This window comes from Pogoniulus pusillus, chromosome 6, assembly GCF_015220805.1.
Source record: "Pogoniulus pusillus isolate bPogPus1 chromosome 6, bPogPus1.pri, whole genome shotgun sequence".
In the NCBI taxonomy this organism is placed as follows: domain Eukaryota; kingdom Metazoa; phylum Chordata; class Aves; order Piciformes; family Lybiidae; genus Pogoniulus; species Pogoniulus pusillus.
The window spans coordinates 34,387,913-34,413,227 of NC_087269.1; the positions used below are offsets into that span (position 1 = coordinate 34,387,913).

Consider the following 25,315-nt stretch of genomic DNA (forward strand, 5'->3'; position numbering starts at 1 on the left):
GTTTACTCCAAAGTGAGCTTACTCTAGGATGTTCACTATCTTCTTGTTGGACTTCTAGTCCATGTTACACATCAGCAGAAAGAATTGGCACTGTAAGAACCAACACCATATCTCAGGGACTGGGACACTAAACCCCAGTACATTCAGACAAATCCCAGACTAGCCTCTTCAGGAGGTGGAGATGCTATTTTAAATCTCCTAAAGTGGAAGTTTTTGAATTTTAAATTAGTTGAGTTTTTTAGTTAGTGAGGGGATTTGGGACATTCATCTTGATTCTGAATTTTGAGGACAGTGGAAAGCCTCTGTGGAGCCCAACATCTCCCCTCAACACCCCACCCTCACCCTTTCAGAATGGGGCTTGTTTGGGTTCCCCCTCACCCCCCAGGGGCTGTGGCTATTCTTTTGTGTTCCACACCTAGACTTTATGACTGGTAAGAGATGGGGCAGTGTGAATTCTTATTGTCTGTATCCTCTTACGCTCAGCATTTAATTCTCAAAAAAAAAGAAGCAGCATTATGCAACCAGCATCAATCTGGTGGATTTTTTCTGGCTGTAATGTTAAATATCCTGAACAATTCTAATGTGTCTTGAATCTCATTCATTCTGTTGATTGCTTGTGAAAAATGAGCAACACAGGAGCTGAATCTCTCAGTTGAAGTTATAAGTAGTGTTCTATTATATCTTTACAGGCTCATAAAAAAAAACAATCAAACCCCAGATTGCTCTGAGAATAGGACAAAATTGAGAATGCAGTTATGAAATTAGGCCTTATACTTTTCAGAGTAGTTCCATGCTTTTTAGAGTAGCTCCTTGTTCACTAAATGGACTTTCCAGTCCTTGATCATATTCATATTTATTTATGCTTGACACTGTTTTATTAAAAACTTGAAGGGTATGGAAGTTAATGTTGTAAATCTAGTTTGCAGGCAAGGAAAATACATGTAGTTTGGAAAGCCAGCCTGGAAGCCTGGGTTAAACAGGCACAGTAAAAGGGTGCACGACCAAATGTGTACAAATCTCTCACAAGTGCTGAACCTAAGTGCAGATTAGAAAATGGTCATGTTTCATGTCAAGGTATTGAGATGCCAAATATTCCTTCTTACTAAGCAGCTAGGTCCTTATTACAGCCATGCTATTTGTCACACCTAATTCTGTGAGGTGCACAGTCTTTCTAGATCTCACTGAAACTGAGCTCTGAATGTCTTATGCAACGGGTTCTTCAGAAAGATGCTTTCAGGGTGCACAGGCAGGTTCAAAATACAGTTTTTACAGCAATTTCCTGTGTAAGGAATTGATGAAACAATAGATCCTTTTATGAGGCTCTGTTTGACTACAGAAATGAGCAATTGTTCACATTATGTTTAATAAATCCCTTGACACCCTGTTAAAAGGACCTACGTTTAGCCAAAGTCTTGGCATGAATGTACTTACAGAGGTTTAATGACCTTTCACTTTTTGAGGTGTTCTTTATTTAAACTAATTAAAATGAGCTCCACTTAAAAGGCTTTTAAATGCTGATTAAAAATTAAATCAACTCTTCATTATCCCCAGGTGGCCTTGTTCTAAGAGCAGTAATTCAGAGAGAGTCAAACAAGTAGTCTTTTTTAATGTAGCTAGATCATGAGTTGTGAGGACTTTATTAGAGCTGTGTATTAATCACCAAACTTTCAACTTCTAATGCAAATGAGTCTGTAAACACAGGACTTCTCTTCATTTCTGTCTCCTGCTTGTTAGAAATATGGAAGAAAATCAGGCATATTTTTGAAGATTCCCTGTGGCATGTACAGCAGAAATGTAAACAACTGTGGTATTTTTAAAACAAACAAAATACTCATCTAGTGGCTGCCATCACATTAGTAACAATAAACCGAGAAAGTAGCCTTAGAAAATCTCACTTTACATAGTTGATTATTTTTCTTTAGGACTGGAAAACGTTTCAGGAGCATTTACAGTACACTGTAGAGTACAGTGCACTGGCCTGGGATTTAACCAGTTAAACATGGCATAGAATGATAAGAAATCTTCAAGCTTATGAAGTATAAATTAACTGAAAAGCAGAGTCACTGCTTGAACATAAAAGTTGGTTTACAGAATTTTGCATGTACTTTTTAGTTACAAAATTTCACTTGATGGGAAACTTCCTGATCTTGAAAAGCAAGTTTAAGTAGTAAGAAATATACTGGGACAAAGCAGAATATTCATAGTCACTTTGAGAAAAGATAAGAGAGTGCGTTTTTGAGAACATCTAAACATAAAAAGAAACAGTGTTATATGATACAAAGCTCTGAGCTCCACCATAGATTTTGGGGATTTTTTGTAGGCCACAGTACTCTTTGTTACTTATAGTAAAATGAGTGCTAAGAGGTTGCTGGGTAAAATACATTGCAGAGGGGGGAGCTATGCAGCAATGTTAACCTTGTTTCTGGTGCAGCAGGAAGGGTGAAAAAAATCCTTTGTCAGCCAAAATGTTTGAAATTACCTGCTTTGAACTAGGGCCTTGTAGCCTGTTCTTGACTAGCATAGGTATCTGTTAATTTGCATGTTAAAGTAGCTGCTTTAGAGATGCACTAGAAGTGCCTTCTTATATTTCCACATTGTTTGGAAAGTCTGGCATAGCTGAGCAGAGCTATGTGTCCCAAATGGTTGCAAGGGAAACTGTCTCAGTGCTAGTAGCCAGTCACTACTTCTGTGACTCGTGCTCTTGAATGCTTGTAGGTGGCCAAGATGTTCTTATTCCCAGGTTTATGAACAGGAGTAGAAGAAGCTGCTCTGGTGTTGTTATGAAGACAGGGTTGCAGAGACATGAATGTGTCCTGCTAAGCTGTGGGGGTACTTTCTGCAGTCACACTCACGCGCCTTTTACCTTGTGACTTTCTAATGGGTTTTGAAATTGGGCACATGACACCAGGGAATGCAACGTGTGTATCTGAGGTAATGAGCAAACATCCCTAAATAGGATGTCTGGCTGGAGAAGCATTCAGACTTTGGCCAGTGAAACTTTAATTTCCGACCCGCCCTCAGGTTAAAAGAAGCTATTTTATTTCTGTCCTCATTGGTGAAGGAACAATGATTTAATCATAGCATAAGATTCAGCTTTAAATGTCAAATTCTAGGACTCCTTTCTGCTCCAATAGTAATGCAAAACAGATTGTAATGCAGTGGTAACTGCATGTCTAAAATAATGAAAGCAGTGATGTTTTAAAGAATGTCCTTGGCTGATAGCTGTATTTAATTATCTAAAGTAATTGGAAGAAAGTTATTTTCCAAGGTAATGAGTATTCCTCCTAAAAACTCCTACTGTTCCTGCTGGTGAAGAAGCTTCACTCCTGTCTGTAGTAGAAATGTGTTTGTAGAAGGAACAGTGCAAAAAATCACAAATCTGGGAAAATGTATTTAAAAGTACATGGATGGAGTAACTCTGTCTGTCTGCATACAGTAGTATTGCATGCCATGTGGTACATGAAGCAGAGCTCTGATTCCATTCTTCTGCCTGTCATGCAATGATATTAATTTTTAGCACATGTGTAGGAGTGCATATGAAGAGCTATGCCTTTTAGGACAAATACAGAGAAATAGCAGATGTGCACACAGTAACAAATAAAGAACACAGCAAAACAGTTTCACCTTGAAACCCATTCCCTCCTCCCTGACTCTACTATAGATTTGTACCTGTTATTCTGTAGCTCCCTGCCCCCGCCTCCCAGTAGTTTTTCTGAGTGACTGTCACTTCCTGATCAAAGAAATGCTTTATATTCCCTCTCCTCCCCTGGAAACAACATGATTATTTTCCAGCAGAAGGAATATCTCTACAGAGAGCTCAGAACTGTGTTAGCAGAGGAGAGAAATTTAACAGGCTTGAAAAGACTATAAATGAGAAAATATTAGGGCAAAGACTTGTGTTTTGCACAGTATCTCTATAATCAGCAGTCAGAGGTATGCTGGTCTCCCCTCTCAGGAGTAGCTTTGGTGCTGTTTTACAATTGGAGGGCGCTGTTGTTCTCATTGTTAGCAATATTTTAGAAACACTTCAGTGCAGATGGAGATACCTCTCAAAAATGGATTTTTTTGTTTTCTCAATAGTAAAGACTTTGTAATTAGTTTTTGGTGTGTATTTTTTACTTTGTTACGTGAGAGCATTGCTAAATGAAAATTATTCCTGGGCCTTGGCATAAGTCCAAAGGTTTTGTGCTTTCAAATGCTCATTGTTAGTGTGCCCTGCTCTGATGTGCCTTGTTTACTTACAGGAATAAATCAGTGGTTCCTGTGAAGCATGTCAGCTCTCTAGATGATCTATCAGGGCAGTTAGGAACTGGTCATACTTCAGTTCACTGTACTGTCAATCTAAATAGAGCATTCTCAGTCTCATTTAGATGTCAGATACAATCTAGTAAAAGTAGCACAAAACTCTGTTTAGATTTATTTGCCCTTCTCTATACAATAAATTAGCCTAGTTAGAACATGGTGCTTCCCTAAGGACATTTTAAGCTAAGCCTGATTGTTTACCTGAACAAGGACTGGGCTATACAGACTAGGGTGTATCAGATCAGTTACAGCAGCTCTGCTGACAGGTGGTAACTTGTTTAGTGCCTGTGACTTAACTGCTTGCAGTTGAACATCTCTTGCAGAATATCTCTTGCAGATTTAGCCCAAAATGTGATGCCAGATCCTTGATAAAGTTAGAATGTCCTTGAAGAATGTTTTCTTTCATCGTTCTGTTCTTTTGTGTGTATTCAGTGCTTGTTTCAGTGTTGTTTTTACTTGGAAACAGTTTTGTTTAGGAGCACATTCTTGATTTATGAGTTATGTTTTCCTTTAAACATCTCATTCCTTTACATGAAAAACTAATTACACTTGAAAAGCTGATGCAACAATTAGAACCTTAGAATAATTCTTTAGTTCAGGCATCTAGAAAAAGATGCAAGACTGAGATCTCAACCCACCCTAGTCAGGCCTTCTGGATTTACTGTTTGCATTCTTGAAGTAAACTTTACTGGACAAAGGGATTATGAAGTGTCCAAAGACATTTACATGTGTGCCTTGAAATACATGCATCCATCATTCAAATGCACTTAACAAATATTCCTTTTCCAAGCAGTTTATTATTATTATTGCGTAGGGAACACTGAACTGGGTACCATTACTGGTACTGGGAAAAGTAATAAAGAATTATTGCCAGTGGTTTTATAATCAAGTCTTGAAAATTAATTACTTTGGGCAGACCTTAAGTTTAACTTTATTTAGCAGCAAGTAATATGCGCTTCAGGAAAGGACATTTCCATTTTGTTACTTAATTGATTTAAGAGTCAGAAATCCTTTGAGGAATGGCACAAACACAAGTGATACTCTGAAGTGGTAGAATCTACATTTACAGCTCTAATTTTGCTGAAAGGTATGTAAAACCTTATATATTTGAGTTTCTGTGTGCCTGAGCAGGCTCCAGGATAAAAAAAAAATACTGTTTCCAAATTCCATTTTGACTTAATCTCAGAAGATTGACTATGGAGAACTCTTTTTCAAAAGACAGAATAAGAATAGGTTGACTTTGCCAGAACAGTCTCTTGTATCCCAAACCAGTGCTGTTTGGTTGGGTTTTGCCATTGCCAGCATGGAAGATAAAGACCTTGTGATAGAAGCTGTTGCTGGCCTTTAAAAAAAAAATCCTGAGAGCACAAAAAGGATCTTGTGATGAAACTCCCCAAGTGAAGGTGTGAGCACTTGTGCCTGGAAGAACTGAAAAATGGTATTTGAAATAGGTCAGGCTATTTATATTACTGCAGGCAAACACATCCTCAAGTTTTCCTTTGGAAAATTCTACAGCAAAAAAGATATCTTGTTGCTGTGGAATAAATTTAGCCTCATAAATTAGTTGTGAAGTCAAGCCCAGAACACTGAAACAGAGAGGGTGTGGAAGAAAGCTGCAAACTTATTCTTCAGAGGGGAAACAGGGATAAGATAGTGCTGACAGGACTGCTAGTAGCCCTTAGGCCACAGAATCAGACTGGAATTTGTCTAAAATTACTTTGTCATAATACATGCTATGTGGTCACCAAGTCATAGATTCATAGAATCATAGAATGGTTTGGGTTGGAAGGGATCTCCAAAAATCATCCAGTCCAACCCCCCTGCAGTAAGCAGGGACATCCTCCATGAGATCAAGTTGCTCAGAGCCTTGTCAAGCCAGATCTTGACTATTTCCAGGTTTGAGGGCCGCAACTACCTCCCTGGGCAGCCTGTTCCAGTGTTCCATTGCCCTCATGGTAAAGAACTTTTTCCAATCTAAATCTACTCTTCTCTAATTTCAAACCTCGTACTATCATTACAGGCTTTTGTAAACAGTCCCTCTCCAGCCTACTTGTAGGCTCAGCATTCCTGTAGCCCTCAATATTGTTTTGTGATTGCCTTAAATATTGGCTTGAGATACTGTTGTCTGGATAGCAATGAGACTGGTGCGTGGAAGAGATGTTCTTAGCTGAACATTTTAACATGAACATGGAATGTTCCTGCAAGTTTCAGTGAGTGACTTGCTGTCTCCCTCTGCTTCTTTTATGTATGTGTGATCAGTCAGGGTTGAATAAATTGTTCTCTCCATTTATCTATCCTTGCTAATGCAGGAACACTCCTCCAGTACTTGGAAGGGAACGTTCAGCCTGGATCTTCCTGAAGGAGATTCTCAACATGCCATAAAGACAGCTAATTGATAAGACACAGCAAATATCCAGCACACCAACCCCCATTTTTAGCTTATGCTACAAAAATCTGTACATGTTTCTGCAAGCTCATGGATTTAATTCGTTCAGAGACTGCCTTGTTTGCTGTCTTTGTGTTTGTTAGTCAGTGTCAATATAAATTTCCAATACTGTCATAGAGGCATCTATAAACTATCCTGTAAATGCAGAACAAATCACTAAATGTTCTTCCATCCATCAATCTAGTAGTAGGTTGAGAAGATGTACTGCTTGTATCTTACAGAATGTCAAGGTGGTATTCTCATGAAAAAATTATTTCTGCCACACATCAAATATAAGGATACACTATGCCTGTACAAATACAATAGGGGCTATTGTTACAAGTGAGTTACAAAAAAAAATAGACCCATATGAACTTGAATACTTAGCCACTTGAAGACCAGAAGTAATTTTGTTGTTCATTCAGAACAAACCAAGGAAAAACATGGAGAGTCAGACAGCCTTTAAAATTGTTCAAGGATGTCTTAATCCTCATAAAATAAAGGTGACTTACAGTTACAAAGCATCTTTGCAAAGGTGGTTTCCCTCTCTTCATCAGCTTGGAGATGTATTAGCATCTGAGATACTATCAACAATTCTTTTCACACTCCAGACTTTCTCCAGAACAAGCCAGCATCCCATTTCAGTTTTCTGCTAAATAATTTCCCTTCACAAATTATGTGTGTATGATTGAACCACTTCCTATTTTGGAAATACTGCAGCAGCTGATCCTCTTGTCTGCTTCAATCATCTTGCACATACAGGCCAAGAAAGCCAAAGTGTGTAAGGATATGTGGATGTTTACTTACCTTACCTGTAATCTACATTTCAAGACTTGAAATTGAGGTTTCTCCAACAGCTTGGATATGGGTGGAAGAAGAGAAATATCAATTAATCTCACATTTTCTAATACTAATTTCTAATACATTTATCCTTGAAAGTTCAAGACTCCTTGCGAGAATTCTCTAGGCATAAAAACCCTACAGTGTGGCTTTTACACAAAAGAAAGATTTTTATCTTCTCCAAATCTTGTGGAAATATGAAAGCCCTCCAAATGTAGAATTTCAAAGAATTTCTAAGTAGTGCTGAACACACTTTCCATTAAATGTTTTAGCTGAGATTTATGGCTATAAATTTATGACCTCTTAAACATGATGCAAGAGTCTAGGCATGCATAATTAAAAAGGCAGAATGTTAATACTGACATATTAAAAACATCTGTACCTAAAGTATAGGAAAATATCATTAGGGTTATATTTTGGCTGCAGTCCTTCAAGATGCTTAAATTTCCCTGCACTCTCTCTGTAATGAAGTGTAAACCTGCTTATTCAATCAAAGGTTTGTCAAGATGTGGTTCCACACCAGTTTTAAACCCACCACAGGAAGTCAATGGAGTTTTACTAAATCTCTTCTGAGAGCTCTTCATGTAGTTACATTCCCTGATGCTTAGTTGCCCGGCTTCTCTTAAGCTAGGGAATTTATTTGGGATCTAGTTCTTTCTTACTCTCTTCGGTGGCAGATGTTCTGGCTTCAAATATATTTTTCCATAACCCCCTCCCATAGTCTCTGTCTACAGTGAAAGAAATCTAGGCTGGGGCACCCAACTGGAAAGGGAACAAATATCAAGCAGAGTTCATTCTTGATTGTGAGTATGATTATGGATGCAGTAATGCTTCCTATGGCTTTCATGAAATCATGCTGATTCCTACCACCTGCTCTGCTCATTTGAGCAATTAACACATTAGATGTTTATCTCTATTCTCTCAAATTAATTATTTAAGTTGCTGCTTGATGCGGAAGTTTAGACCATTAATGTATTGGCAGTGTTAATATTTAATAATCTAAGGCATAGTGAGGAAGAGGGAAATCAATATTTGTGCAGTGTTTTTCATCATTTAAGAGAGCTACACTTTTTTTTGTCTTTTCTATGTGTGCATGGGTGGTACTAAAGTTAATAGAAGGAAGTGTATTGGCTGGATACTAGAATTAGGCTCTCAGTTTTATAGTTATTTTGTTCTAGGTGTTCTTTTCATACCGGTAGCAAGAACTCAGACTACCTGCCTTCTGTAATATAAACATGTTTTAAAAGTCACAAATCCTTCTTTGAAAAGGGAAAGCCTTTCTCCTATAAAATTTCCTGGTCTTGATAAACTTTCAAGACTTTTGGGAATAAAAGTTGAGGAATCACTGTCTGGCACTCACATGTGTGGAGAGATTTTTGCTAACAGGACATAAAATGATAAACGTGAGCAACCCATGCTGGGAAGTGTCCTTGACTCCATCTTGGGATTAAGATACCAGGCACTGGGTAGCACCCCCCACATGCAGCTGCAGGGGGCGGAGTGCCAGCTGCATGTGGGCAGAATTAGCCAGCCCAAGGGTGCTGGGGTAGCCAGCCTAGGGGCTGACCCCTCAGAATGTTACTGTATATCACCCTATCTTAGTTGTGCATGCCTCTTGCAAGAAAGCATATAGCTCAGCGCACACTGAAATAAAGGCGGGGAATGACCACCTAACCATATTGGTGAACCAAGAGTCATTTTACCCAGGTGCTCCACTGGCACACATGTTTTTCAGGGAAAACAGTTTTTAAAAGTACAGAAGGAAGAGAGTAGAAATCCAGTAACATATGAGGAAAGCTTTGAGGCTGAAATCAGTTTTCTCTTGAGAGTAGTCTATGTAGATGAGGCGTTGTTCGTTTCTTCATATACACAGTCTTCCATACTGTAGTTGTTGTACAGGAATTCTGTCTTCCTGATCATAAGAATGCACAATGTGTAGCATGCTGGATGTGGATGGACTCTGTGTTTTCTTGAGTACTGAGGAACTTTGAAGTTAAGTTGGAATAAAAGCCTGTGAATGTACTGTATTCTAGTGAATGGGAAAGGGAATACATGCTACCATCTGACAAAGCAAAAAGTCAACTAACTCTTGCCTTTGCAGCACTGTTTTAGGTGTCTTTGGGTTTGAAACCATCCCTAAGGATAAAAGAAAATTATTTTTCAGGTTGTTGTAATCCTTGTAAAAGATGAAAACTGAGAAAGGAGGCAATCATCTATCTGCTGTTCATTACATTTAAAAAAATGGTTGTGTACCTCATTATGGTAGACCATAATGCTATTAATATCCATGAGAATGCTTCTAACAACAAGACAGAGGAGCATCTACTCTTTAGAAGGGACCCACATAAAAGTGTTCATAATATGAAGGAACTGTCAGGCAGGCAGGAGGCTGAAAGAGTTACTACTTTATACCAAACCCTGCAAAGCTGAAACTGTGAAGTCAGCCATTCTGTTAAATTAGCTTGTATTTGTCATTGCTGCAATCCACAGTTGGAGGACTTACCTATTGCCTACTTAGCATCTAGAAAGCTAGCCAAACACCTTTGGGGATAGACATTATCTGCCTTGCTGCTTTTGGGGTCTGGGGAGTTCTGAATGAGGACTGACTTAATCAGGACATTTGTGGGAAGTCAGCCAGGACCTATGGAAGAGCTGGCCAAATACTTCTGCAGGCCAGATTTACAGACACTAGCTGGAATGTGCTTAGTAGTTTTGTTTTGGTTTATGACATTTCTGTGTAGTAGCAAAGAGCTAGCACATTGTATATCAGTGGTAGATTAATTTCTATATCAATTACACTAATGCATCTCTTAAAATTTGAGTTTTAATATTCTTATTAATTAAAAACAGGATATTAATATTTCAATCAGAAAAAGAAAGAAAGAAAGAAACAAGAAAACCCAAAACACCAAAATGAAAATAACCAAACTCTTAAAGCAGTATTAGAGGAAGTTATATGTCAAGGACACAACAGAACTTTTATTCTGACCAGTGCTGGTGAATTATTCTGAGTACTACTCTGGCAGAGTTAAGTTGCTGCAGTAGAGATGTGGAGCTGGATTAGTTTCTGCCTCCTCTGTAGAAAAGTTAACTCAGCAAAAAGTTCAGTTTTGGAATCATTAAATACCAGTAACGCTCAATGAATAGTTCTGTCTTTTCCTCTCAAAGCAGGAGTGAAATGTCAGATGTTGAAACAAAATATTTTAGCAGTCAGGCAAAACTAAACTTTATTTCAAAAACTTTTCACTTCTCTATGTGGCTTGTCTAAGATCTGTACCCACTGGTCCACCAAACTGGACCTTACCTTTCCATCTCTGTAGGATGGCTTCTCATATATTGGTGTGTAGATCTCTTATAACCTTCAGAACAATGAATTCAGGCTTGTATCAGTCTCTTAAAAACATTGTCCGCATTTCCAAACTACATTGTTGCCTGCTTAGGAACTGCTTGCCATTGCAAATTATTAGGCACATGACATGGGTGTGACATTTTGGTTGATTCTTAACAGAATTCCAAACAGTGTATGGTGGTTTGGGAGTTCCACCCCCAACCCAAGATTCACCAGACTAACTCAGCCAGCTGGAAGTTAAGGATGAAGTTATATTTTACAGTGTAGCACAAATTTACAAGCATATATACACAACATATGCAGAAATTTACAACTATATACAAGTTAAAAGTAATACATAAATTCAGAATCCCTCCTGAACAGCCAGACTGTCCAAGAGGGCTCCTAAATAACTCACTTTCTTCCCACCCTCTCCCTTATCTCAAAAGACTTACATGCAGGGGTGAAATGCAGAAAGCCTGTGAGAGGTTAGAAGGAGAATGGTTAGGTCAGTTTACACAGATTCAAGCAGAGACAGTTAACACACAAGCAGCAGCCAGAGACTGGGAAACTGTTATTGTTTCTTGTGGTTTTTATTTCTTTAAGCAAAACCCATGGGTGATATAGACATCACTATTATTTTCTTTTCACAGCAAATTATCTAATTTCTCTCATTAACATATTCCAATTAGCCTTAAACCAGCACAAAGCAGCATATGGAAAATTACTTATTTTCATTACCCTGAGTGTGTGATCAAAAACCAAAGGCACTTTTCATGGTTTCTTAAAATACATCTGGTTACTTAACTTTTGGGTGTCTGACTTAGTTTCTGAGTGTCATGAAATGATAAAAAAAAAATTACCTCCTGGGACTGCCAGGGTGTGATGAGACTGATCAGAATAGTTGGGCCTCACACCCAAGAAATATTTTTACTTAGAAATTTGTCTTTGTAGAGGATACAACTTCTACATAAGAGTTCCTTTAACCACCAGGAAACCCACAGTCTCCTTCATTGTTTGAGATCTCTGTGTTAAGTTTTTCAGTGCTACTGAGCAGCATTAAACCAGCCTCTCTCAGAGCTGTGCTCTGATTCTGGGAATGAATGAATCCAACTAAAATTAATGGGTCCTTACCAATGTGGGACTGGCTGGGGGACTGCATGTTCACATAACAATCCTCTGCTTAGAGACAACAATTGTACCAGTTTCTCACAGAGGTAAAGGGAGTGGGAGATAGCTGACATATGTGGATGCTTTACAAGTAGCATATCTTTTATGTATTGGATTTAGGGTGATGAACACATTCTTTTGTGCGTGTTAGCAGGATTTCATTTTAGACATGTGGTGTATGTTATCTCACATATTACATGATTGCATGTAAAAATGCTGTACACTGACAACTGGGATCACGAACTGGGTGTATATACTGATCATCCCTCAATTATATTAATTAGATATAGAATCAGAATCATATGTGTGGAGCATGTGTATATCTTCGGGAGACAAATGTATTTTCATGTAGTTTCACAGGTTTTTTTGTCCTCTAGGAGCTATAACTTTATGCAAAATGTAATTACTCTGTATTTTTTCTTTTTTTTTTTTTTTTTTGTCAGCCCTTTTAGTGAGGCTGCTATAAAGAATGCATTACTCAGTGTTCCTCCCTGCACTCACAATCTGAGAGAACTGAAAATTATGTTGATGATAATGTGAATAGTCACATTAGTCCCTGATTATTTTATCATTGTTACTTTAATAGCATATGGAACCATCATGCCAGATAGCTGATACAATTTTGAGTGTGGCTTAAAGAGCAGGAAAACACTTATCATTCAGTTTTATTCTGATATGAAGAGCTACTACTCTCATAGGACTACTGGTAGAAGTAGTGTGCAATGTAGGTGTAATCTTTACCTCTGCTGCTGTTCACAACCCGGGGTGGCAGGTTCCTTAGCTGCCCTTGCAACACGTTCGCTGCCTGCCCTCGCAGGTAAAAAGCAACAGCATAGTGCTCCTTACAGGGTGGTTGCAGTTCCCAGTGCCATCTAGTGGTCTTCGTCCTGAAAAAAAGAAGTTGATTTTTCCATATAATTTCCCACTAACTTGGTGAATTCTTCCTATGTGAAACGGTTAAGAAATCATAATAGGTGTTGGTGTAACCTCAGAAGCAGACTCAAAAAACCTCCCTTTTTATATCCATGCACACTGCACACTCCTCTGCCATTGCCTGGGCCCAGAGGTAGTACTGAGATTAGGCAAAGGCCAAAGGAATGGGACATTGGAGGGATCAGAAATCAGAGTGCTTCAGGGGATGTTTACTTTCAGCACAGTGTGATGATGTCTCCACACACTTTTTTTATCTTTGTCTTATTCTTTGTTGGAACCTAAAAGGTAGGCTAGCTGGGGAAAAAAAATCGTCTGGGTGTTGCCTATTTTCCTTTACTGGAAAATCTTAATGCACTTATTTTACCTGATGAAGCAAACAGCAAGAAAAACACTACTCTTTTCCTCCTGCTCTTACCTCTCCCTCCCACTCATTCTGCCAAGTCTTCTTCTAAAAGCTCCCTTTTATATCTCACAGGCATATGTTTCAATTTGCACTTGCTGGGTGTGATATTTGGTAACATACGGATGAATCATATTAATAACTTACTGAATCAAAACATAAACTGCACTCAATAATTGCTAGATGTGCTACAGCCTATATTCTTGTGGTAGCACCTGTCCACTCTTCATCACACTGTGCTGTTTACTGCACCTGGGCTTTTCTCATAATGTGTTAGATCTAGAAAGCTCATCAGATCTGGCTCCAGCAGGAATATCTCTCTACTCTGATTTCCTGAAGTGAATTTCCACTTTAGGCCAAGAAAGGGCTATGAAAATCCTTTAACACAAACCATCTGATGAGTCTCTTTTTAGAGCAGCAAGCAAAGAAAACTGTGGCATCTATTTAAGTAATATTTTTACTTCAAAAATAAAATATTGGCAAAATATAATCAAAATGTTAAAAAAACAAACACTAAAACTGTGTCAACATAGCCACATCTGCTATAAGCAGTATGGGACTATTACTCTGCTGTAAATTGCTATCATTTTCCAAGACATAGAACATGAAGAAATTGGTCTCCAGATGAGACTGGAGTCATCTTATCTCATATGACCAAGTCAGACTTCCTAGCCTACAGTAAGTTCTACAATTTTGCCTGCATAAAATCCTCTTGATACAATATAGTCACTCTCAGATCTTACTCACAGTGAAATTTCATCCTCTTCTAAGTCTCCCCCCACTCTTTCATTGCCTACATGGCACAGAACTACTTCTCCAGTAGAAATCCAGTGATAATTCCTCCAGGTGTGATAAGAACAAAGGAGTTAATTCCCTCTAGAAACTCTTGACTTCTGTTGGATTAGGTACTCCTTCACCGTCCAGAAAAGCAGCCTTAGTCCCTGTCCCCATTCTTAGTCTCTTGCTAGCTGACCAGATTGTTCTAAAGAGCAGCTGGATAGGAAACCCTACAGCATTTATCCCTGCCAATGCTGAGAAAAAGGCAGGAGCCAAATGTTTGGTGCATTGATACTTACAGATGTAAGGTACATGATTTTCCACCACAGGTAAATATTAAGTTATTATTCTAGAGCAGACAAGGTATGTAAGAAAACACATGAGCCATTTGAGAACCTAGAAGGGCAGTCAGCCCCTTTGGAAATAGAATCCTAACCCTGAGTCAGCTTGGAGTCTGTTTCACAGGTGACAAATCAGGAGAAAGAATAGACAGATCAAACTTAGTGTATTTTTAGATGAGGGAAGCTGTTCTGAGAAGAACAAGATGGCAGTTCTGTTGAGTATCAAAAGGCAGCATGGCTTATTGCTGTTCTGATTTTTGCAGAGTGGAGTTGCTATGCCCTTTTAGTTGATGATGATTTATTCACAAAGTAAGCTATGGTACACATCATTCTGCTGGTGAGAGGCAGAGCCAGGATGGTTCCATACAGGTTATGTAACTTTGCTCAATGGTTATTTACAAGCTGTGCCTAAGCAAACATGTAGCAGTACGTTCTGACCAGGATTAATATTTAATTTGCTTCCGTTTCCATTTTTCAGTGTTTTCTTTGGGGAGAGGGTTTTTTTTTTCCCTTTTGGTTGACCTAAAGATTTGCCGAACTGTAGGAGGTGGTCATTTTAGTATCTTGTTGAGACATCCCTGGCAATGTATTTTAAGAGAAATTCTTAATATAGTAGATTCTACTAGATTGAAGTTTCTGTTGGATTTCTTTGTGTTATGTACTACTAGAACCAGTTCTTGTTTTTATAACAAGTTTGGGACATAGAGCCAATATCGTCTAAGGTTTCACTTTTAAAGTTTGCTTTAAAGCTTTCACTTACAGAAAAAGAAGAGGAACACATTCTTGGTGAGGCAGCAAAGTCATTTTAGCTTAGAATGAGACAGTCCTAGCCTTACTCTCTGAACCGTAGTCTTTTCTGACAAGGAATGCATTGCCTTCTTTTTGTGGGGAAGTGCACTCAGCCAGCGCAGCAGATCTCTAAACCTGTTACTGATTTAACAGTGCTAGACAGATGAGTTTTATCTTTTTTTCTACAAACCAAGTTGCTACAGGTATTTATATCTCTTTTTAAAAGATCTGTTTAATAGAGAAAAAAAACCCACTCCTTTCCTTCCTCTCTCCTTTGGGCTTGTTCTTCCACCGTGAAGTGTTGTGTGCAGAATGTGCAGCAATGCCAAACTCAGGCAACTAATGTGGTAAAGTTCAAGAAATTACTTCTATTCACTCATGATTTAGGTACTAAGAATGCACAGCTAGTAGTATATTTAGGAAATATTTTCTTCACCAAAGAAGTCTTTTATTTATGGCCACTATATCAATGATATATTAAAAACAAACAAATTCCACCCCCCCCCACACACCCCAAGAAGAAAACCAAACAAAACAACCAAAAAAACCCTAAATCAAAACCAACCCCAAAATGAAAAAGCAAACAAACCAAGCTCCAAACAAGGTTAATTTCCTAAATACTTAAATGAATCCCTTATTTCCTCTGGCTAGGCTTCTGGAGTGTTCTAGAAATGCCAATAGAAGAAAAGTAGTAAATGATCAAAGAAGATCACCAAAGTAAGTGCTTTTGAATGATAGCTCAGGCCTCTACAACAAGTGTTGTGGGTGAACACTGATGGGTTGCTAAGGTGCACACAGCTGATGGGCGAGTGTCTCGCTCTATTGCAGTGGGATGGGAGAATCAGAAGGATAAAGAGAAAGGTTATTGGTTGAGATAAAGGCAGTTTAATAAGTAAAACAAAAGCTACCTGCACAAACAAAACAAAATAAGGGCTTAATTCATAACTTTCCATCAAGGCCAGGAAGTGGAACTGGCCATGTTGAGCTGATCCTGGGTCAGTTACTCCTACCAGTCACACTTCCACCTGAATCCCCTCTCTTAAGAGACAGGGGAGTTTGCATCTGGTTTTACTTCTGAGCAGTGCCTACAGGGCATTGCAGCCATCTCCATGAACATACTGAGGTAAGGATCCATGGGACAATGTGAATTCTCTTGTGCCAGGGAGGCATGCAGAGGTGGGGGTGGTGAGTTCTCATTGGACATTCAGTAGGAAGGAGGTAAAGTGACCTAAACCTTAAGAGTTAAGGAGGTTACTTGGTGACCAATAACAATTTGGTAGGAACACTTGGATGCAGAAGGCTATGGGGATACCTTATGGGAACCTCCCAGTACCTGAAGGAGGCTACAGGAGTTCTGCAGAGAGATTTTTTACACGGACTTGTAGTGACTGGATGAGGAGTAATGGCTTTGAGCTGGCAAAAGGTACACTTAGACTAGAGATTAGGAAGAAATTCATTATGGTGAGGGTGATGAGACACTGTAACAAGTTGCCCAGGGAGGCTGTAGATGCCATTTCCCCAGAGATGTTCAAGGCCAGGCTGGATGAGGCCTTGAGCAACCTGATGTAGTGGGAGATGTTCCTGCCTATGGCAGGGAGGTTGGAACTAGATGATCTTTAAGGTTCTTTCCAATCCAACCCATTCTGTGATCGGTAGGCAGATGTTTAGCCATTTCCTGGAAAGCAGAACTTCACCACAATGAAATAGTGAAGATAAATGCCATAATTCTGGATGACCTTGGTTCTTCTTTTCCTGGCTTTTATTGCTGAACACAACATCATTGGTGTGGGATATCCTTTTGGTCAGTTGGGGTCAGCTGTCCCAGCTGTATCCCCTCTAAACTTGTGCATCCCCAGCTTACTTGCTGGAGGGACGGTGTGAGAAACAGAGAAGGACTTGATGCTGTGTAAGCACTGTTCAGCAATAACTAAAACTTCAGTGTATTATCAACACTGCTTTGGCCACAGATCCAAAACATAGCACCATATGGCCTGCTATGAAGAAAATTAACTTCATTACATCCAAAACCAGTACAGCATGATATGTGGCTGCCATCAAGAGAACTGAAGGAACAGATAGTTTTGAATGCTTTGTATCACCTATCGGAGCATTAATCCAGATGTCATTCTGAATGGCAAAAGATGAAGCTGGTCTAGAACTAAATGATCATGCAGGGGAAGCACAGAATTTCTGGAAAGATTGCTCTTGCAGTCCTGTTGTGCACCAAAGCTCCAGTTGGAAAGGAGTTTGCCCAAGGCTAAAACCCAGTATATACAGATCATTCTTGAATATCATTACCAAGCAGCATTGCCTTGTATGAGAGAAGTAACCCAACCTAAGAAAAGGCATATCAGCTGCAAAAGATAACCAAACTGAATTTAGGAGATGATCTGCTGTTGTAGTTCGAATCTAATGTTGAGGTAATTCCAGAATGACTGTAGCAGGTACTGATGGGATCTGAACCCCTAAGGATAGGGTTTGAGTTATCATTTCAGTCAGATAATTTTGGCCATATTCACTCCAGAAATTTCCCTTCAAAAGGCTCAATTGCCAAAGTGAAATGCAGCATCTGAAAGCAAAGTTTTAAAATGCCTTTTAAAATTAATTTTATCTAGCACATACTGCTTCATGGAAAAATATGTTCTGTGCTTGCCTTTGGCTCTTTTGATGTAGAATTTTATTCTGTAGCAAAGATTGTAGTTATCAGTGCCTGTTGCTGAATATGTTCGTTACATATTGTCAGCTTTAAATACAAGAGAAAACCTTTGCTCCTACTTATTTTTATGAGTAAAATGATAGCACAGAATGATTGCTTGCCACCATTATGCTTTTCTGATGGTTTGGTCATGCAGCATGCCTTAAAGACATGCTTAATGGAGGATTCAAGTACATATAGCCAAGAGTGACCTTTGGTATGGTGGAAAATAAAGAGTGGAGGTTATCCTTGCTCCTCTTTTTGTTATTATGTGCTGGTTTGAGGCTAATTGGAGTATTTTAATGACAGAAAGTAGATAATTGTCTGTGAAAAGAAAATAATAGTGACCCCTATATCACTCATTTTTTTCTGCTGAGGGACATAAATAGTCAAAATAGAAGATAAGGCACTCTCATCTCACTTCTCCCTTGGTCTGTGTGTCTGGTTGCATCTTGCTTTAACTCCTTTGCATGAAACCTATGTAACCTGATCTAGTATTTTTTACTCTAACCTCCTTGTTGGCTTTCAACATTTCACCTCAGATCTCTTCAGATTTATCATGTGAGCTATATGGAGATTTATCTGGTTAATTCTGAGATAAAGGGTGAGGGGGGAAAGGAGAGGGGTTGCTTGGGAGCCCTCTTGGGCAACCTGGCTGTTCAGGAGGGATTTAGAATTTCTGTATTACTTCTAACTTGTATATAATTGTAAATATCTGTATATATATTGTGTATATATGCTTGGACATTTCTGCACGCTGTAAGTATAGCTTCATTCCTTAATGTCCAGCCATCTGAGTTAATCTGGTTAATCTAGAGTGTGTGTGTGCATAAACTCCCAAACCACGACACATTAATATATTGGTAAAAACATTTCTTGTTATCATCCACAGCGGTGGCCAGTCTAACTTCTAACTGGACTGTTGCCTCTCTGATTTTCTTCCTACATGATGTGGCAACATCCTGTTCACCTGAAAAGCAAGATCATTAATTGCCAGAGCTGGTCCTGGTGCTGATGCTGGAGCCTCTCTGGAGCAGAGCCTATATACAGTATCTGTTTCATCTGATAGTATACATTTATCAACAGGTACATGTTTCATGGAAACTGTTTGGGTTTCAGGAAATATGGACCAAAATGACAGGTTTCTGGTGCATAGCATCTGGCTTGCTTGTGCTACTGGAAACATTCTAGTGGTCTGATATCCTTTCTTCAAGGAGCCTCACAACCAGGAATCATGATCTTCTTGTCTTCATACTGGATACTCTGTGAACCCCAGATCAGTGAGGACTCTGAGGACTTAGGCTATTCTTACTACAGCATGGGGAAAGAGCTAAAGACTTCCTTATGACCAGGTATTTAAGTCGTTCCTAGTTTAGTGCAGCACAGAGAACTTATCCTCTTTTCCCTTGCATAAAAAACAATAAATTCAGAATTCATGTTTTTCCACATTAAAAAGTTATGTTTAAGATTGTTGGTGTCCAGAGGAGTCTTTGAAATGTCAAACTTTCATACTCAGTTGCAATTAGGAATAACACATATACATATTCTGAGCATTGAGATGTGATCATCTCTGCTTTTTACAGCGTTGTCTTGTATGAGACCTCCCATTCCTTGATGCTTATTTGCAAAGGCCCACACTAAATAACAGCCACCTTTCAGCTTCCATGAAATGAGCTGTCTTTTTACAGTTGAGAAACTGAGGCCCAAGAGGAATCTTGTTTGCAGTGTCATGGCTTCAGAAAGCTTACTCTTCCACCCACACACCAAAAAAGAAAGTCTCCTCCCACTCTCTAAGGAATAAAACTCATATAAATTGTAAACAAAATGCTCTGCTTTGTACTCTTTTCCTTCTTATTCCATAACTGATCTCTGGAGCCTTTTAGTGGATCCATAATCCCATTACTTCAGTCGTGGGCACAGGGAAAACTTTTCACTGTTCTAAGGCAGAAGAGATGTGAGGAAGTTCCAACCACAATCTTCCTGTTAGAATGAGGGAACTCTGCCTTTGGCCAAGATATTTTTACCTTCTTTCCACTTCTGGATTATGTTTTTCTGGGAAATTTGCCTTTAAGTGCAACTGGCAGCACTTTTTGCCTTTTGGTTCTTTTCTGAGGGGTGAGGCTCTGCATACAGCTGTGCCCTCAAACCTCAGGGGCTAACTGAACCTGTGCTAAGCTAATGTCTTGTGCCCTACTGCAGCCAGCTCTGTGGCATTGACATGCAGTCAGGTTAAGAAAGGTGAGTATAGTTCTGTAACACAGGGAAAGAATTTAAATACAGAGCTATTTTGTCTTTTATTGTATCCATAAAAATGTTCTAGTGAAGGTACGATAAAAAAGATGAGTGGCTTTATTAAAAGAGCAAAAAGAAGTTTGTAAAGTTGTTCCAAAATCCCCTTGAGATTCATCAGATGACCTGAAGGCAGAGAATTAAAATAAATGTGAAAACAGCTGGAATTCAGAGCTACTTACAAGATACAGAGAGAAAAGTACTTCCACGCATTAGAAGAATGAAATGTCCATTTTCTTTGCTGGGGAATGTGATGTGGTTTGGTGTTCAGATAGCATCTGATATGGACCAGCTGTTGAGTGTGGCAGTGTCTTGAAATGGAGACTTGAGCTGACAATACCTGAGCTGAAGCTCCATGAAGACTATGACAGTAAGATGCCTGTGAGTCAATTCATCATCCACTGGGTATGCAGGGTACCTGGCTACTTCAGACAGTGAGGACCCAGGATTCTCTTCATCCTCACCCACATGGAGCTTATCCATTGGGTGATAGAACTGTTGGAAGAACTGCCTTTCTTTTTCTGTGCATTTTGATTTCCATCTTGGATGCGGCAGAACTCTAGGACTCTCTGGGTGTTGGCGCTCAGGTGTCAAACACACTCTGAATTGCAACAGAAACATATGCAACTGCTCTTGCTAATGTGGAGCTGTTGGTGCCTTCTAGCATAGCTCATGTCTGAGGTTTCTCCTCAGTTTATGTGCTAATAGCATCTCCTTCCTTTAGCTTGCTGTTTGTTTTCATGAGTCTTGTAGGATTTTTTCTGTTCAATTGCTGTTGCTATGCTATGCCAGGCTTAATGAACATTGCCTATTGGGTGTCCAAATTATTAGGGAGAGAAAATGGTGGCAGTTATGGACAGGCATGCAAACATTTGCATAGTATGGATCACAAAAGTCTTGTTTTGTGTTCTTTTTTCTAAAGCCAAACTCTTTACAGATTTGGCATCAATTTTTTGAGAGTTGGCCTGAAACTGCAATTTGTCAATAAACTACTGAAAGGTTTTTTCCTCCAGTTCTCTCCAGCAGCCTTGGTTACTCTGCAGTATAATCTTGTAAACAGTTGGGCGAAGAGCAGGTCTTTTTTATTCTACCACTGAGGCATACAGCTCATGTTGTAGTGTAATTCAAAGAGCCTTTCATATCTCAGAATGGAGGCAAGAGTATGAAGACAGCAGCTATCCTGGGGGAAAAGTAATTGTCGAGTTCTGTGCTTCCTGTAATTTAAGAATATGCATTATTTTACTTAATCTGAAGAGGCATACAGTTGGGCAGGATGGCAAGGAAGTAGGACAAGACCACAAATGTAAAGTTAAAACATGATCTACTTTTTTCTTTCTTATGCTAACTTGGTGACATTAAATAGAATAAATGTGGATTTGATAAAAGGAAATGCTACTTTTATTTAGTGTCTGGTAGTCTGTTTAATTCATTGTCAAGGAAAGTGACCAAGAATAATACTGTAGCTGGATGGTTGTAAAGGGCTGAATAATGTTATGAGCAATAACACTTCTAAGTCCTTAAGCTATCTGAAATCTTGCACTTGTACCAAATGTACATTGATAGCAAACCATTCTTCACTACTCTTTTCTTCCATTACATCAGTGGCTAGAGTTTGGCTTCAAGGTGCTTTCTGCAGTAAAGAACTAAGTAAAGGCAGGATTTCAGGATGAATTGCTGAAAGCAACTTGGTAGTTCCATAGTTCCTGTATATTGCACACACAAGAATTTTGTTAGCCTGTGAATTCTTTGCTACATGCAGTAGTAACAGGAAGATAAAAGGAGGTTTTTCTAGAATTCATGACACTTTAACATTGTTAGTTTCAGTTTCGGTGTTGTATTAAGCTCTGTCAGGGGGTGAGTCCAATTAAGCTTCTCACCTGTAAAATAGACATAGTCTGCTTTTGGACTACAATAGCAATTTCATCTTGCCCCAAGATTTCCACTGCTCTGAAACATGATTTGTAGCCTTATGTGACATGAAATATAAAGGGAAGTCTTTTGTAGTGCCTCTCACACAACCACTTCCAGATGAAATCTGCGCTTTACTTGCTTTATAGTTTCTATCATTTTCTAAAAGAAAGATCATTTTAGTAATTCCACTTCAGTCAATCTTAAATCACTTCTTATGTAGTCTAAGGTGCATCAGACTTCTAAATTCTTCATGCCTTTCTAAATAGTCTTTTAAATGCATGGTGTTTGGTTTCACTATTGTAGTATTTTCACTGGAGTTCTCATGTCCAGCCATGAACGAATATAATTGTGTTTCCTGTACTAGATATCTTGAAAAATTGCATATAATTCTAATAGTGTGTTTAGCATTATTAATTTAAATCTTTTTTTGGAGGAGGCAGTTACTATAGAGGGAACCACAGATTACTGTAACCTGGCAAATGAAGACAAAGAAGATGCATGCCAATGAGGTTTAATCCTCTGACAGTAGAAAAGCTCAACAACTCTTCTAGACCCACTGTAGTGACCTGTTACGGTGACTTTGATAGGAAGGATCTTTTGCCTTCATTCATCTCTGACCTTTCTTTTCTGTTCTGAGTGCTTGAGAAAGAAATAAATTGGCTGTTGTTTAGTGCAGCCTACTGATTACACCCTTTGCAATTGTTCCATTGCTAAAAGATTTACTACTGTCGTGCAATAGTGTTACATCAGATGTGAGCAGAAATGGCTGCATTCTATTGCAGTCATCTAAGATGTAAAATTACCTGTGATTTTCAATAAGAAATGCCAACTTCTGGAGGTTTGTAGGATCTTATTTGACATTAAATTAGCATTTTAAAAATATTTTTTAATACTTCTGTTTGTAGGACTTTTGAAGTCACAGTAGCAGGGTTTGATTAGACATTTAAAAGTACACAAAGTGCTTTGCTGCAGTCAATTATTCTCTGTAATGAACATGCAGAGAGTTTGGGTCAGGGAAGATTTTGACATAGTTGTCTTTCAACAGAAATGGAAAGTAACAAACTTGGAGTAGTTGATAATGTTAAGAAATGCTTGTCCTTGTTCATTCTAAGAGGTTGGATTGCTTTGTAGCCTTGGAGTTAATGGAGAAAAAGCATAAATTTGGAATGGGTTGGATTTGTAAGTAGCTCAGCTGCGCTGGTTTACCTGAGCTGGATGAGACGTCACGCTGAGGAATCTAATTATCTGTAAGGTATGCCAAGAATTCCACAGATGGAGGGCAGAACTTCACTTTGTTACAGTTTCATGGCAAACTCATTGAGCATTACTTTATCCACGAATAATTTAAATTTCATGTCCAGAAGGATTTCTGCTGTGTTTGTACAAAGGTAATATAAAATCAACTTAAAAAAAAAAAATCACAAGGGTGCTTTAGCAATATATAGAACTTTTCTTTGCCATTTATCACATCTCTTATCTGATGATTTGGACTCCAGTGCTAGGGACACCCATAAAACCTCATGGCCTGTTGATCTAATTCTATCTGATTCCATCTCTTTCCCACCCTGCTTGGCACTTGATGTGCAAAGAAGTGCCCTTGTGTGAGCTGAAACTGCAGCAGCATGCCTGGGAGTAGCTGCCATTTTGGTTCCAAAATACAGGTGTAGTAAGTAAAATTCTTTGTTACTGTCTCAAAGAGATGACAGTGTTTTAAATAATAAAATGACAATGCAAGACTAGAGGGAAAAGCTGTCAAAGCCTAATTGAAAGTTCGTTATGCTGCTTATACTATTATCGTCAAACTCTTTATCATGTGTCTGTAAATGTGCAAATTAAAAACCCAGAGGTAATTTTGTATTTTATCTGCATGTAAAAAGATTGTGCAATTATCATCTCTTTCATAGTTAAATAACTTTAACCTGTATGGTGACCTTTGAATATGCAAATAACAGAGCTTTGTTGGCTGGAATACATTTTGTTAATTGTAAAATGATAAGTGCAGAAAATCTGAAGAAAACAGGAATTCATTTTGAAGTAATCATAGTGGAAGGTTTATGTGATAAGGAAAAAGGAAACGTTTTATATTTATGTGCAGGCTCAGAAGAATGATTGTCTACTGCTGTTCAAATCTGTGACTCTGCAGCTGTAATCAAAACCAGCAGGAGAATTTCTAACTTACATCACCAGCAGCAAACTTGGTGAATACATAATGCATGCTCGAAGACTTAAAGAATTTCAATAGGCTCTTAGGTAACAGGATTCTTGTTTTGCTTTGTTTTGTTCACAGTTTGTAAGACATCTTTGAAAAAACCTAATGCTGTGACCATGAAAATGAGTAATAATTAAACATTTTTCTGCAGATCAGAATGATCCTTTTCACATAAAGAGGAGAGTGAATGTAGTGAACACAAGGAGAGAATTAGTTGCTCTTAGACATAGTATGAGTTGGTTCTGAACAAGTTTGTCTAGTCGTTTGTCAGGACCAGCATGCTGACTTGGAACTTTGCTGTCTCCCTGCCTGCTCTCTTCCCTGTGTGTATGTGTATGTGAACATTTTAAGTGACTGCATCTTGATTTGGTGATCTCTGGAATGAGGTGGGTTTGGATTTCACTTTATACCTAGGACCTGACTAGACACTTAGTTTACTTTTTCAGAGGTCTACAGAGGCAGTCACAGATTCTAGCCATTTTGAAGTGCTCCCACTGCACTCCGGGAGGCAGCAAAATTGGAGAAAATTTCACTACTGATGTCAAGAGGAATAGTTGCAAACCCTTAGCATAATTTCTAGCTGACTTGCAGTTAAAGGTTTGGAAATAGTTTGTAATAATGCCTGCAGAATACAAAGCTTTGCTCAAGTAATACCTGTTTAGTTAATAGTTGAGGTAGCAGAAGTCTGTGTTCTCAGCCCTTTTACTGTTGAGATACCATTCACTGGCAGAATTAAGATTCATGACTAGGCAGGGCAGGCATCTGTATTACTGCAATAATGGTGCTTTTTCAGCAGCTTGAGATCTGTTGGATTATATATAAGAAAGAATGACAGAATCAAATTCAGACTGTAAATCTGAGTGAATTATATTAATGTATTCGTATAGGCATTTACTTATTTTCATA

The 25,315-nt window shown here is 38.7% G+C and overlaps 1 long non-coding RNA gene across 3 annotated transcripts in view; it reads left to right on the top strand.

Moving 5' to 3' along the window:
• LOC135176540 (uncharacterized) overlaps window positions 1-25,315 on the top strand; it is an 82,408-nt gene that overhangs the window by 46,662 nt on the left and 10,431 nt on the right. The window contains exon 3 of one of the 3 annotated variants that reach the window (XR_010302705.1): window positions 22,634-23,007. The exons of 1 other annotated variant lie outside the window; for it this stretch is intronic. This is a non-coding gene — a long non-coding RNA (uncharacterized LOC135176540). Of the gene's footprint in view, window positions 1-19,214; window positions 19,371-22,633; window positions 23,008-25,315 lie in introns of those variants that run through there. One more of the 3 variants, XR_010302704.1, reaches the window with a different exon arrangement.